The following is a 12,303-nucleotide window of genomic DNA, read 5'->3' on the forward strand; positions in this document are numbered from 1 at the left end:
ACTCTATGAACTTATTAAAGATTTAGTCCCTGAATCCTTTGCTTGGGAAGATAAACATAAGCAGGCTTTTACAAGGCTAAAACAAGCACTGCAAGAGCTGCCTGCCTTAGGGTTACCCAAATGATCAGGTTCAGGTTGATCCGGAAACTTTAAGGTGAGATCTCCACTGGAGGCAAAATATGTTAGCCCTTTTAAGTTAGCAAAGAGATCTCTACCTAATAGATTAACTTTAGGTTATTCAAAGCCTTTTACTTGATTTGTGCATGAATGGCATAATCAGGCCCCGCGGAACTATGTGAGCATGGTAGTAAACATAGGCCTTTTGCCTATTATAGCATGCAACTTGAGTCAGTTGCTTATGCCTATCTCAGTTGTCTTAAGGTTATAGCCACAACTGCAAATTTAGTGGAAGCCTTGGCAGATTTGACTCTAGAAAATGAAGTTTATTTGCAAACTCCACACATTGTCCACAGTCTTCTTAACTCTGAATTGACAACGTTTCACTGCAAGTGTCACTAGATTCACTTCCTGTGAAATCCTGCTTTCACCACCTAATCTTTATCTTAAACTTTACAACGTTCTCAATCCTGCTACGCTACTACCTCTGTCTCACAAAGGTGAGGACCATGACTGCAAGGTAACAGTGTCCCATGGGAATTCCCTGGTAGGCCATTGCTTAGGACTCCGAGCTTCCACTGCAGGGAGCGCGGGTTCGATCTCTGGTCGAGGAACTAAGATCCCACAAGCCACGTGGCGCAGCCCAAAACAAAAACAAACACAAAAACAAAACAAACAAAGAGAAAACAATGTCCCATTTTGTGACACCGTGTCCTGAGTAAAGATGTTACCAAGTCCAAGCTTGCTGTGCTTGCCGCACGACAGGCCAATAAGTCGGAGATGAGGTGTTGAGGCAAGGAATATGACTTTATTCGGAAAGCCAGCAGACCGAGAAGATGGCGGACTAAAGTTTCAAAATAACCATCTTATCGGGGTTTGGATGCCAGTTTGTTTTATAGCACAGAGATGGGGAGGAGATGAGGAGGTAAAGTAAAAGGGCCATAAGTTTTGCGAATATCCCCTGGAATGGCCAGCCTCAGGGAGGGGATGTGTTAATTTCTTCTTAATTGCAGCCATCCACAGGTGGACAGAGTCCGTATGTTTCCCTGAACAAAGGCACTTTGGTTTAACATTCAGGCAGAGGAACAGGGTTCCCCGAGGCAGGCCATTATGTACAGACAGTATCCTTTTAGTGAACAAAAGCAGCAGAAGGCAAAGGTTAAAGTCAAAGAAAGAGATCCAACGTGTAGTCAGATTTGGCTCCTCCCTGTTCCAATTCCCTACTGTCAATGTCCATTCCACAGTCTTGTGGAAAAAGGGGTGACGGCCCTTCTAATTGCTTCGTCAGATGGAACTTTCCGGGGGTGTCCACCATCAGTGCCAGTGTTCCAAACGTTGTTTGTTTGTTTTTTTTGTTCCTCTCTGGAAAGTGTCTCCTTTACACCTGTAGCCTTAAAAAAATATTCTCAGCCTAAAAGTTGAGAGTTATGATCTATTTGACAGGAATTTTGAGAGCTCCAAGCCTGGGAAGCAGCATCTCAAGTTAAGGAATTTGGCAGTTTTCTATGTATGGGAAGATGCAAGAGTCTGGGCTCACTGAAATCATTCATTTGATATGTACCTCAGCTACCCGGGGCCTGTATCCTATATTCTCATATCCTGAGTTTCGTCAGGGCTCACCGGCTCACGTTGGAGGGCTGCAATCGCTAATGACTGATGTGTCAGGCAATATTCCATTTCTCAGATCCTCTCCTCTTGGTCAGGATTTTGACCAATATTTGGGAGACATTTCAGGATCAAATTTTGTCCCACGGTGCTGGGAGGCTTATCCCAGGTCAGGGGAGAATTCTTGATATGCCACTCCAGGTGCTAGTTTTTGGACTAGGCCCTATTGATAATTAAAGATCCTCTGGATCCTCTATCTAATTATGATCCAGGAGACATTTTCCCTTGTTGCTTCCTCCCATACCTAGAATCACACTATTACAATTATTTTATGTTATAAATGTGATCTATTTCCTCAAGATGTTTAGCCATAGAAGTATTGTTGGAGGCCTGGTTACATACTGGGTACTGTAAGAGACACCAATCTTATAAAATAGACAGGATATAAGTAATGCAGCTAGTAACGTTAACAAAGACACAGTGCAGCAGGGAGACACAAAGAGCAAACAATCTGGAAACAAAGAACAATGATCAGTATAACTACTTGTAATCCAATTGCAATAGCGAGCGACCAGAGGTACCATAACTGAGTTAGTGAGCCATCCGCTGTTTCAGTGTACCAGCAGTGCATACTTAGACATGCACGGCTTCATCTTTGAGACAAGCATACGCTACTGGCAGGATCAACCAGGTAGAGAGAAAAAGATAAATGTTTCAATTCTGCTTACAAGGGTATAATTTAACAAATTACTGTAAGTCATAATTAGTTTAAGGGGAGACTTTTGCTTACACCTGGAAAACACAGATTTAAAACAGTCATTTTTCAGATAGAAACCATAAAAATTATAACCATAGTCACCAGTTTACCCAGTTATGTGCAACTAATCGTTTTTGTTAACAGCTTTATGAAGCCATCAGGTTTCCCATTAGAATTCTTCAAGATCTTACCCAGTTCACCTTTATGGTCTGAAAACCAGAAACTTGTATTTATCCGAAGGTCCCTTCTATAAATCTTCTTGAAGAGGAAGCATTTTTGCAAAGGCATCAGAGTGAAACCATAACTGTGTACAATGACGAAAGACTTAAGAAGGCACTTTTTTTTTGGGAGGGGGGGTGTAATTCAGATTTTATTGCTTATTATGTCATTCCATACAACTTTAGGTAAACACGTTGAGAAAATATACTGGGAGTATTAAACAGATGATGGCAATATTGATGAAAATGTTCAAGTGTTTTACACAAGGTAGTTAAGAGGCACCGCTGCCACCATCATCCCCCCCCGAAATTTGTACATTTCGTGTAAAAAGAGTAAAAATAGTTCATTGGCATTTAACTAGCATTATTCCTTGTAATCTATGAACCACTATATGCCTGAATAATTTCAGAATCTTCAGAGCAAAACAAAGCATTTTCTTCCACTAGCAGACATAGCAGTTTCAGTTTCTTTAAAAAACAAGCAAACAAATCAGCACAACAAAATCTATACACACAACCCCAAAACAAAAAAGTTAGCATATTCCAGTGGTCCGGAATTTTGACGTTTCTATCGCATTAATTCAAGAAATAAAATGTGATTCAGCATTTAAAAATGAGACAAGCTTCTTCACCATAGTTATACTTACTTTATAATTGAAACGATTTAACTGAAGCCAATGTTAACCCAGCAAAAACCATGGCTATAACTCAAACTGCTCTTTTGATAAAGAAACTTCTTTAAAAGTTAACTATTCTTTAAAAATTCAGACCCGAGCTGCACAGGTGTAATTGAGGAACCAACAACTGACTCTTCCAGAAACCACAGCAGGAGTTCTAAGTGTTTTTGAAGCTGGGGAGTATATACAGAATCACTGTAAACGGCACATACACATCAGTAACTTCCTGCTAAAACAGCATTCGAAAGACTTCTATGTCTATTTTTACAAAGATGAGTGGGCTGAGACATACATTTGGCTACTTGAAAAGAAACAAAGAGAAGGGACGTTTAAATCTGATTACGATGCAGTTGACAAAGTAACGTGGTTACTGCGGTGACATGCAACACTTTCCGATAATAAAGAGAATTCTGACTGGTAACATTTTACCAGGACATACCAAATTTTAGGAACTCCATATAATCTGTAGAATACCTGTATCATTTGGCATACAATGTAACCTAAGAAGATTTATTGCTTATTTGACAACACTTCCCGTGTAATTCAACATACCAAGTCAACCGAATTAGTTAATATCTCTCTTTGGGATGTTTCAGGGGCCCTTTGAAGCACCCCAAAGTTAGCTAGAGCTCAAAGGAACTTCATTATAATTTGATTTGGGAAGTTTTGTCCGAAAAATAAGAAAAGGGTTTAAAACAGTCAGGATCACATGTCAGTGTGAAACAATAGTTATTCAGTTAGCCAAAGTAACAATAAAAGATTTCAAAGGCAAGTACAGAACAGATCTCTTAAAAGGTAGAAAAACTTAAAATCTGGCATCAAAGGCCAAAATCTTAAAAAACCTTGTCTTCTTAACAGAGAGAAAAGCGAAATTCAAGTTTTGCACAAGCTTACTTTTAAAATTTATTGACTCAATTAAACTTATTTTAAACTTAGTCAATCCTGACCACGTACAGAACTCTTTTTTTCAGGGTCCACTTTCCATAAACCTTCTGTCACTTATTTTAGCACAATTCTGACTTTCAAGTGGTCAAATATCTGGAGAGACTAATTTTAGATAGACCTTCCTAAAAGATAAGTATTTTAAAAAGTTCACCTAAAGCTCTTATTTCATTTGCATTTTCTTTCCTTAAAAGTTTCTTCACATCAGGTTATTTCCTTGCTGACAAATTTGCAATAGATATAACAAGATTTTATTTAGCCTATATTAAACCTAGGCACAATAAAAGTATTATACTTAATGTTGATGACTCTAACAGCATGTCTATATTAATTAGATCAACAAACGACCGTTAGTACCAGGTCTTAATTAATACTGACTATTTCCCAGTTCACATGAACCTGAAGCTCATTTAGCTCAATTTCTCTTGTATTTAGAATAGTTTGGTTTGTAAGTGCTCACTTTTCTTTAAGCCAATTAAATAGAGCTCATCCACAAATCAACCTCAGCAATGTTATCCAAAGACAAAGACACATACAAGGACACAAACATACAGAGACGTCATAGTTGTCCAAATTCCATAGTTGTCCAAAATTTCCAAATTTCAGCAGGGAGTCAGGTACAGCCATGTGAAACCCCTCAGTTTACAAAAAGAGGTTGGATTCAAATTAGGTTTCTGACAGATGGAAAAAATCAAACTCACTTGTCTAGATGGCTGAATTTTTACAGAAAAGACACTTAGGTTTTTTATTTATCCTTGATAAGTCAATTTCTAAATTACTTTACCCTCTTTTAAAAAGATGCATTTTAGGGGCTTCCCTGGTGGCGCAGTGGTTGAGAATCTGCCTGCTAATGCAGGGGACACGGGTTCGAGCCCGGGTCTGGGAAGATCCCACATGCCACGGAGCAGCTGAGCCCGTGAGCCACAACTACTGAGCCTGCGCGTCTGGAGCCTGTGCTCCGCAACGGGAGAGGCCGCGATAGTGAGAGGCCCGCGCACCGCAACTAGAGAAAGCCCTAGCACAGAAACGAAGACCCAACATAGCAATCAATCAATCAATCAATAAATCTTTAAAAAAAAAAAAAAAAAAAGATGCATTTTAAAAAGATGGCAGAGATGAGGGTTCTGGAGAAGACCAGAAAGGACGTTTGCATCTCAAAGATACAGGCAAGTTTTTCCTAGGATGACTTTGTTTCCCCTTTGTTTAATATTTACAAGCCTCTTAAGATAAACAGGGAGGGTTTGGGGAGTGGTATCTATTGGAGAGTCAATCAACTCGTTCCCCACTGTCAAAGTTCCCTGGGGCTCCTGTGGGGAAATTAGAATGGGGCGCCTCAAGTCCAAGGGCGTCGCCTGGCCTCTTATAGGTTGTCAGCACAAGGGAAATTGCCCTGCTGTGGAAGTGGCTCCCGGTCCAAATTGGGTGGCCTGTGGAGTCTTAGATGGTGATACTAAATCCGGCTCCTGTGCTCTGGGGGTTAACACAGAAAATTCTATTTGATCCCCGTGGGTAGGGGAAACAGGAGGTGGTGAATATGATGGCGGCATGGGGGGAGGGTGGGCAGTTGGAACAACTGCCGGTGCAGCTTGCTGTTTTGCAAAACACTTGTAACTGCGGGATCCTATAAAAGTTGAGTGAGCCATTCAGGGCTACCGCCCTTCTGATCCTGTATTTTGGGTCCGCACCCTATTACAATAGTATATCATGTGTTTCTTAGTCATAGGCTCAGGGCTATGTTTCACCCATTTATCTAATATAGGCCCCAAAGGGCTCTCCTTCAGGGTAGATGGAGTATTTCCCATTGTGTACACCAAAACGCAAAAGACGCAAGCAAACTCTGGCATCAGTGCACACCAAACCAAGACCAAAACCAACGAACCAGTTCCCAAATCGGTTCTGAGGGGGTGTAGTGGTGTAGAGAGCAGCCGTCTGGTCCAGAAGTCCACAGGCAGCTAGGAGGAGCTGTGTTAGTCCAAAGGCTCCGGGACACATAGTCCATTCTCAGCCCAGAAGGAGCAGCCAGGGGGAACCAGTGGGAGGGCTTGACTAACTGACCTTTGTGCCTGCTATAAAGCTTATTGTTTAGCTCTTCGCCAGTAAAATATGGAGGGTTTGTACGTGGCTGCATAAATGGGTCTACGAATGATGGACAAGTGTGGTATTTGTTGCCTCCGGAGTGTGAAGAGACCTAAGTAAGACGAGTTGGGCTTGCTATAGTGTGTTGGGGGGCTGAATAGTTAACAGCTGAGGTTTAGCTGCAAGAGGAATTTCCTGGCTTTTAGAGGATCAGTTAATGCCCAGAAATGTAATAGTTGTGGAGAGCCCTTGAATTTTCTGTGGGGCAGTAGCCCACCTAGATGTTATAGATGGGTCACCAACCATGTTAGGGCCTCGTGCACCAATCTCCTGAGGGGCTCTGGATTAGAACATCAGTATAGTGCCAGACGGTGCAAGGGGACACCAGGTCTTGCCAGCAAAGACTGTGGGCAATAGCTGGGCTGTTAAGATAGCCAGTAGGCAGACAGGTTAAAACACACTGGGTGCCTTCTGCAGTAAAAGTAGACTGCAGCTGGGACTCCTCAATAACTGGTACTGAATAGAACATAATAGCTAGATTGTCACAGCAAAGTAATTCCCTGGAGCCCTTTGGATATCCTTAATTAACTGGACAGTGTTGGAAATGGGAGCCTTAATAGTGGGGATCAGCATTGATATTTCCGTAGTTGCTTATAAGGCGCCACTCATTAATAGCAGGCTTTAATAGCAGCCAAATGGGGGAATTGAAAAGGAGAAATGGTGTGTTTAATGACTTCTTCTTGTCCTAAATTTTGAATTTTGGGCTGCAATCCCACAGCCCCCTGTCATACATGTTATTGGGGGATATTTGCTGTCTTAGGTGGCAGTCGTATGGGCTCCCAATATTCAGCTTCCACCAGGAAGACCAGGGATTTGGGTTTGTTCCAAATGGCGTTGCGGTACATCAGGGCATCCGTAGCTGTACCGGGAAAGGGTAGGGCCAAAGGGGCTACCACCACTACAAGATTTTTAATAAAGATTGTTTCAGTAGTGACAGTCAATGGGAGCTGAATGCTTTCCACTCCCCTGACTATTATGCGTTGTAATCTAATGTGTGGCCCTTGCTTATAATTGAAGGGTTTCCCAGGAAGCACTGTAATTTGAGCTCCAGGTGTCAATGAGAGCCATAAGAAAAGTTGTTTATGTGTGTCCCAAGGATAATTAGAGAAGTATATGGGCAGTTGTCCCAGAGGAGGGCCATGCTCCAGGGATCTGCCAGGTCCCTAAGGCAGAGGCCTTGGCAGAGGTCAGGGTACAGGATTCGGAGAGGTGACAGCTGCCCATCACTCCAGTCTGCTGAAGAGTCTGTAACGCCTGAGCAAAAATTTCTACCTTGTGCTTGGGCTGTCCCAGGGTTACGTCATTAGGGACCCCGATCTCCAGAGCTGCCAATACAGGGAGATCTGTTAGTCATGTCATGAAGGATGGAGCTGTGTGAAAGCACCACCCCTTGGTGGAGACCAGTAAGGGTCCCAGAAGTCCCTCTATCCCTTAAGGGTCCTCTGTTGGGTTCCTGGCCGATGGGGCAGCGGGGCCCATGTGCCTTTACTGGCAAGTGAGATTTGGGGCTTCAGAAAAATTATCTTTCTCATATCTAGCTACAACATGGATGCAGTCCAATGCCTGTTGTACTGTATCTGACGTTTCTTTGAATTGTAACAGCATGGCTTTATAATTAGGGGGAACACAGTTCTCCCCCTTCCCTTGGAGAAATGTTTTCTAGAAAAATTTGCATTTCTATCATGGTGTAGTTACATGTCTCTGTTTCTTGTTCATGCTGGTCATCCGATGTTTTGGTGCAGTGGATGGTGACAGGGAATACCTGGAAGGGAGTTTTCCTCTTCCCTGACTCATATGCTGCCACTTCCCGTTTAGGGTGTCCCAGTCAGCCTCGGTGGGGTCAAGGGATGATTTGCAACAGCAGCAAGAATTGCAGCAACATAGGAGGCACTTACCTCAGCGGCATTTGCCCTCTCGGGGTGCCATGATGCCCCCGGTAGAGCTGCCTCTGTCATGGGTTAGGGCTGTGTGGGGAACTCATGGATGTATGTTTGGGGTATAGGACGGTTTGGGGTAATAGTAAAGCTGTGTAGAGACTGTGTATGTGTGATCTGGGGAGAGATGAGGGGCCTGAGTGCCTTTATGAGTGTGCGGTTGGTGTAGCATGGTGCGGCTGGGTGGTGGGGCTGGTTCTGGGTGTTTTGAGGCTCTGTGTGCAGGCATTTGAGAAGAGGTAAGGGTATGCATTTTAATGTTTTGTGTGTTGGATCTGTGTGTATTCAGAGTATAGGGGTTATACATATGCTCATCCTGTAGGGTAAGAGTTTAGGGAGTGTATTTTTGGTGTGGAGGAATTTGCAGAGACTGGGGTTGTCAGTGTAAATTGGGGTTGCTAGCTGTGTGTGTATAATCAGGGGATGTGACAGAGGCTGTTTATAGTATCTCAAGAGGGAGATGGGTGTATGTTTGTATTGGGGGTGTGAGTTCATCATGTGTTCTGGGGGGAGTATTTAGGAGAAGGTTGGAAACATTGTGTCTCTCTGATGGTATTTTGTGTTTGTCTCAGCTTCTGAGGCATTGTACATACGTGGATGTTCACAGCTGTGGGGGGACTGTATGTGTTATATTTGGATATGGGGGGTTGTGTCTTATATTAAGAAGTATGTGAGTTTGGTTTGAATGTATTTGGCTATTGTTGAAGGGTTTGTGTGTTTGCACTGGGGGGTTATATGGGGTTGGGTGGATTTTTGTGAGATATGAGGATTTAGGTGTTTGATTATCAGGGGCCGTTGGGGGTGTGTTTTTGTATTCAAGTCTGTGGCTGTGATTTTATTGGGGTTTGTAGTGCATGTATACTGGAGCAGGAGGGTTCTGGGCACACAGGCATCTGCTTATAGGTAGGGAGTTTGTGTGTTTGAGGATGTTTGGAGCTCTGTGGGGCTGTGTGATGGTGGCACAGGCGACTGTGGGCAGGTGGAGTGTGTGTTGGGCTGGAAGGGAAACTCGAGGGCATGTTGGTGACTGTGAGGCGCCCATGTGAACTCCCACGTGGACTGACCTTTGTTCCTTCTGATCTTCTATGGCTTGGACCCATCCTGATCTTCTGTGGCAGCTACTCCCCTGGAATGTTCAGCAATACTCTGCTCATTCTTAGCCAGATGAGTCAGGAAATGTCACTTCCTCTGGCAGCTGGATGTGTCTCTTGCAAGTGAGTGGTCCTGGAGTCCAGGGTGCAGGACTGGTGGACAGATGCAGAGTGAGGCTGATTCCCATTCCCCCATGAGCCCTCTCCTCAGTGAGGTGGCCAGGAGGTCAGGGCTGTATCTCCAGAGGGTCAGACATGACCAGTCCCCGCTAGAATGTGCTGGAGGGGCCAACTCATTGAATGGACCCTGCCAAGAGATAAACAGACCCCGAGGACAATTCCTAAGGGAGAAATCTATACCTACCCATCTTCCACGTTCTCCTTTGGATGGCCTCTACCACAAGGTAAAAGCTAAGCCCCCTCACACGGCCCTTCTTTCTTGGCCTGGTCTTACTGACCGGCCAGTCTCTCCCCACATCCTGGCTCACTCTGGGCCCTCTGGTGATACCAGCATGAGACCCCCTGCATGTCAGTTCTCACCTCCTTGCCTTGGCCCATGCTGCCCTTGCTGTTTTTCCTGCTCTTCCTCCCCCAAGGCCGTGAGTCACTTTCTCCAGGTGGGAAGGATCCACTGAAAATGCAAATTTGGGTAACTACTGCATCACCTGAGTCTCTAGCACGTGCCAGGCACTATGACGCTTGCCAAATCCATAAAAACCCCACAAAGCGGATGTGCTATTAGTTGCACTTTGCAGGTGATGAAGCTGAGGTTCAGAGGTGAGCAACCATGACCAAGTACCCTGTATGTACCAGAATATCAATCAGACTGGTCAACGTATCCAATGAAGCCAAATATTAGTCTGATCAGGACGCCTAGATGCCAGGCTGTAAAGGCGCAAAATATGTCCCAGCAAGAGAAGGAGCAGTGCCAAGTACCCCAGCAAAGAAGCAGAGTTCATATCCTGCTTTCTTAATCAAAATAGCTGCAGATCAACCCACAGTTTCCTAGTCTGTTAATAGGAGGAAAATACCAATGTGCGTTGTCCTATAAAACTACCTTAAAATAATATGTATGATCCCGAGTGCTTTGGTAATGACCCCAAATCATCATCATGAAGTTGGGATACTTCTTAAAACACTGCAAGTCTTACACACTGGCATATAGAATCTGTCAAGTCAGTTCTTTGGGTAATGATGGTAGATAGAAGTGGCCCAGAAGGACAGAAGACAGAAAATAGAGCAGAAACTATTTGTCCAGAGGTGGCAATGAGTCATAGCCAAGGTTCAAGCATTACTAGGGAGGTGGTGAAAATAGTAATGGGCATAGAGTGTAATAAGTCAAGGATATCTAATGTAGTTTCCAATGAAAGTTTGTGAAAGACATATAACTAAAAAGATAATAGACTGGGAGGTGAAACAGTACAAAAAATTTGATATATTTTTTACAAGGATAAAAGAAGATAGAAATGAACATTAAAGAAGTAGGTCAAATAGAAAAACTGTAAGATGGTAATAACCTCACAATATGATGAGGCAACTTAGATTTATTTTGTTTAAATAAATTGGTAGCCTATATTTAGAGTAGTTTTAAGTTTAAAGAGAATTTGAGCAGAGTATAGAGTTCCCATACACCCCCTCACATCTATTCCCCAAACCAAAGTTTCCCCTATTATTAACGTCTTGCATTAGTGTGGGGCATTTTTTACAAGTGATGAGCCAAAGTTCATACATTCCTATTAACTAATATCCATAGTTTACATTACAGTTTACTCTGTTGCATATCCTATGGGTTTTGACGAATGTATGACAAGCATTGACCATTACAGTATCATACAGAATAGTTTAAGTGCCCTACCTTTTCCAGGATGTCATATAGCTGAAATCATACAGTATGTATCCATTTCAGTTTGGCCTCTTTCATTTAGCAATATGTGTTTAGGGTTCCTCCATGTCTCTTCCATTTAGTACTCTTATAGCTCAAGCTGCCATAACATAATACTATAGGCTTGGTGACTTTAACAACTCACAGTTCTAGAGGCTTGGAAGTCTAAGATCACGGTGCTGGCCAATTCAGTGCCTGGTGAGGGCTCTCTTCCTGGCTTGCAGACAACTGTCTTTTCACTGTGTCCTCACATGGTGGAGAGAGACAGAAAAAACTCTCTGGTTTCCTCTTACAGGGGCACTAATAGAGCCTAATCCTCATGACATCATTTAATCTAATTACCTGCCAAAGGCATCATCTCCAAATACCATCACTTTGTTAGAGCTTGAATATATGAATTTTGTGGGGACAGAATTCAGTTGATAGCCTCATTCTTCTAACAGTATAAAATATGACGAATAAAGAAAGCTCATCATTAAATTATCTCTTTTCTAGAGTTTCTGTCCCCATGTAGTTATCAACTCCTGGGTAAGATAGCCTAGGAAAGCAAAATTTTAAAAAACACATGAACAAGTTTTGTTGAATCTCAAAATGATTTGAAGGCAAGAAACAGTGTTTGAGAGAAAATTGGGGAACCTTACTTGCATAAGAAAAGGTGATATTCCTGTTCAGAGTTGAATGCCATTTTGGAGCCAGTCAAGCCAGGCTGAGGAAGCACATTCTAAGCAGAAGCAATAAAAATTGTGTGCAAAGAGCCAGGCTTGTTCTAGAAATTAAACAAGCCCCACTGTGAATGTGGAAGAGTGAATGAAGGGATGAGAAGCAGGATAGGTGAATGGAAACTAGGTTACAGAGGCCTATGAGTACAGATGGGCATATGCATGTAAGAACACTACTCATGGCAGGGAAAGAACCACCTGGATGTATCAGAAGGAACAAGTTCT

Source organism: Balaenoptera borealis (assembly GCF_965194805.1).
Source record: "Balaenoptera borealis genome assembly, chromosome: 8".
NCBI lineage: Eukaryota > Metazoa > Chordata > Mammalia > Artiodactyla > Balaenopteridae > Balaenoptera > Balaenoptera borealis.